This window comes from Amphiprion ocellaris, chromosome 14 (assembly GCF_022539595.1).
Source record: "Amphiprion ocellaris isolate individual 3 ecotype Okinawa chromosome 14, ASM2253959v1, whole genome shotgun sequence".
Taxonomy (NCBI): Eukaryota; Metazoa; Chordata; class Actinopteri; family Pomacentridae; genus Amphiprion; species Amphiprion ocellaris.
Genome location: NC_072779.1, coordinates 14213364 through 14217578, shown reverse-complemented (window position 1 = coordinate 14217578; position 4215 = coordinate 14213364).

Sequence of the window (4215 nt, the reverse complement as noted above, 5' to 3'; positions counted from 1 at the left end):
CCTGTTGGGTCTTGAGTTTTGTTCAGTTTTTTTTTTTGTTTTTTTTTTTACAAAAAAGTTGGTATTCTACACATTCAGGCATATGCTTGTCTCAAATCACTATAAAAACACTTGGCTTTTCATTCCTGTTCCTCATTCATTGAAAAAATAATAGTTCTGAAAGGGATAATACAGTGTTTCTATGTGTACAACACTCAATGGCCAAGACTCTATTGAGAGACGAATAAGTAGATAAAAGATTTGAGTCAAAAATAGTATTTGTGCTCATTGTGGAGGTTTCTACGTCTTCGTCACCATGGGAACAGGAAATGTGTCACATCATCAGCTGAAGTCAGACGTGTCAAACAGCTGATCAGTTAAACTTCTCAAATTAATTGGTTATACTGTAACAATTAATAGCGTCACAACATAATGTGTTGTGGTGGATTGTCTGTGCTGATAACATTTGGAAAAAATCACGAGTCTTGATTGTGTGACCTGATTGTTGAGCCAAATATTGTCTGTGTGTGTGTGTGTGTGTGTGTGTGTGTGTGTGTGTGTGTGAGAGAGAGTGTTTATCAGGTTTGAATAATTGATGAAGAACAGGAAATAAATTGATGCACCTGTATGTAAACAAACGACTGTTCCAGTTTGTTCCAGGTATGTGACCATTAGTGCAAACAGCATGCAAATACAAAATACTTGCAAAAATAATAATAGCTACAAAACACAGCTGGATTATAGCAACACATTGATGGTCTTGAAGTCAAAATCACTGATGGCATCTTTTGTATTCATTACACCTACAGCCACCCAGTAATCCCTACATTTAGCCAAGACATGGAATATAACAGTAATGTTCTGATGACTTGTTCTTATATATAGCACACCAAGGAGTTTAATACATCAGAAAAAATGATCTCCTGCACATTCATCCAATAAAATCTCTGAAATATGTGATATCTCTTGTCAATAAGGCTACCCTTATAGAGGATTTATAAAGGGTTTATAATTAGGCTATTAATTAGGTTGAGCACTTTATAAATCATTAAAAAGCTGTTCACTCATTAGATTAAAAAGGCCAGCAGTGACCTGTTGCCTGCCAAATAGTGAGCCCTCATTTATCCGTAGTGTTCAGCCTCAGACCTAATTGCTTATTTTGCTTTCTTGCTCTTCTCCATCAGCATTTGTACTTGTCAGCATCATCACTGTTAGTTGCATTTAGCCCTTGTCAACAAATCTTTTTAGTCAGAATGGGTCATTTGGGATATGAACTTAAGAGGTTCTGACTCTAAGGCTTTGGCAATATTTGCACTGAGATTTGTAACATGCTGTCAGGAGCCAACCTGATTATTATCACAGATCACACTGGATGTTAAAAGGTACAATGTGATGCTTCATATGTCTTAGTGTATTCTGTAGGACAGTATTTGAGATGTTACACCTTTACTTGGTGTGCTGCTCAGTCATTCTTGGTCCCACTCTTAAATATCTGCAGCCTCCCAAAACCATCCATGATTTCTGCTGTCATTGTAGTTTTTTTTATGACCATGTATTTATGAGTTACAAACACGGTGGCTCGGTTGGCTGAGGAGATTGTCTTCTAATCTTAAGGCTGCAAATGAGTGACTGAAAATGATATGCAGCAACTTTCTGCAATCACACTTGCAATTTCTCTAAGAATTGTCCATTCTAGTTTTACCCGTAAATAGGTTAATCAGGCCACAATGTAGGAACACATAGTCAGTTTCATTGTGCTAATAACTTGTTTACTGCTGCATATGGCAAAACAAACAAACAAGAAACATGAATCCTTTGAATCATTTGATTAGCTGTTGAAACGTCTTGTAAAATATGTCCTTTACTAATGAGTTACTAACATCTAAAGCTGGCAAAAAATGGAGCTTTACTGTAAACTGCAAAACACATCACTATTTATTAACGAGCTTGCTAAGATATATTATTATTACTGAAACAGAGCATAACTAGAGCATTGAGAGTAACTGAATATTTATCTTGCCGAATACTGAGCAGCCTCAATGTATTAAAACTGCTACAACTTATTTAGAATCGTCCATTAATGATTTATAAATAATTTGCATCTTAATTAATAACCTAATCACAAACCATAAATGAGTCTTTACACCGGATATTTATGTAGATTCACCTTTTCATTGTTTAGCTGCTGGACAGAGTCCCCTCCTCCCAGCTAGTACATAATCAGACTCACTACTGTGTATCTGTGCTGCTCTCTACTGGACATATCCATGCTGTTTGTAGAGATGGACAGTCATGTTCAGCTGTATGATTGTCCTGCCATCTGTTGGCTGTGATCTGCTCATGCAATAATTTGACATTTCTGCCTAATGAGGCTCAAAAGTTGATAAGGTTCTCTACTAAAATCAACATTTGAATTCCTCTGAGATCTATTTTGGGGTAGGCATTTTGCCAAAAATGAAGAAATGTAAACAGGAACTATAACTTATCAGTGGTTATCTCATCAATGTGCTATAAAAAAAGACTGTAAATGTTTAACATGAGCCATCAGAACTAAATGTCTGCTGTTGATGCCAAGTATTCTAGGGAATTAAAGACCTACTGAGTATTAATTAGTAGCAGTAAAAGGTCATTTTCTACAATTAGAAGTTTCCACAGAAGTGAGGCACCATGATGTCACAGCTATTGTCTGCACTGTGTGTTCAGTTCAGATCGAATAAGAAATGTTCCACTGTAAGGCATGTTTAGTCTTTTCTCCATGAATACAACTACAAACAAAGAAACTGATTCATTTTCTGTAGAAGAAAAAAACAGTCATAAAAAACATGAAGCTGATTTGTCATTCTGCCAGAATCATCATTTATGGCACATGGTCATTTAGTATTTAAAAAAGTAATATGGAGGAAAACAGTGGAAGGCAACCTGATGAGAACAGCTCTAGTAAAGAAGTTTTGTAGAAATACATGACTTAGGAATGCATATTTGTAATTCCTGAGGTCTCATAATCAATATCTGTGAACAATACACTTATCTATTATGCCTGAACAACTTATCTGACATTGCAACATTCTGTATTGACTGAATGTTTCTCTTTAATCCATCCTGTTCTAGTCAGATTCAAACACAGTCTCCATTGTGTATCCCTGGGCTCTGGGGAATGTGTGTTTTAGAGGTGATTCAGGTTTTCTTTTAAAAAAAAAAAAAAAAAAAAAAAAGCATGACAAGGAAATATTTATCAGCAAGGGAGAGATCTCTTTGCTGGAGCACTAGCAAAATGCCGTGAGCTGTTGCTTTTATAATAATGCACAGTGGCTCGGTGGTTAGCACCGTTGCCTCACAGCTAGAAGGTTCCCGGTTCGTGTCCCATCTGGGCCTGGGAGCTTTCTGCATGGAGTTTGCATGTTCTCCCTGTGCATGCGTGGGTTTTCTCCGGGTACTTCCTCACACAGTCCAAACACACAGGGAACTCTGAACTCTGAAGTCGCCAGTCTATCACAGGCCTACATGTAGAGACAGACAACAATCACAATCACATTCACACCAACGGACAATTTAGAATCACCGATTAGCCTCAGCATGTTTTTGGATTGTGAGAGGAAGCCGGAGAACCCGGATGCAAACTCCACACAGACAGACCACAGGCCACGACTGGAATCCAGAACCTTGGACCTATGAGGTGACAGTCTTAACCACTGTACTGCAGTTTTTGACCCTCATTGTTATGAAATATTTTCCAGTGCATAAAGATGAAATTTAACCTAACAAGTTTGAATATAAGACATAGTGCTGTTTGTGGTGTGATTTTGCCTGAGTAATTTACGTATTTGGGATTAAAGCTCTTCAAAAATTATACAAACTTCTACTTTACTCGACCATAATACTTATTAGAGTGAGATCTTATTAATTATGGTGAATAAAGTAAATTAAATATAATAATATAGCTAAGATCCTATGACACTACAGATTACGGAACCTAACCTAAAATAAATGTTGAAGCTCTGTCATGAATTGTGCAAAAAGATGGACCTTGCCTCTGGGTCTGAAAAGTGAAGCCAATGTGTTGCTTTTAACCTGCATTTTTTCTAACAGCCAGCAGGGGGCGACTCCTCTGGTTGCAAAAGACGTTTGATTGTTTTGTATGGTCTGTGAGAAAATGACCCTACTTCTGCATCAGTGAACATTTCCCAATGAGTTTATGGTCTTAATCACTAGTTTCAAGACTTTTGGAATATAGCATGA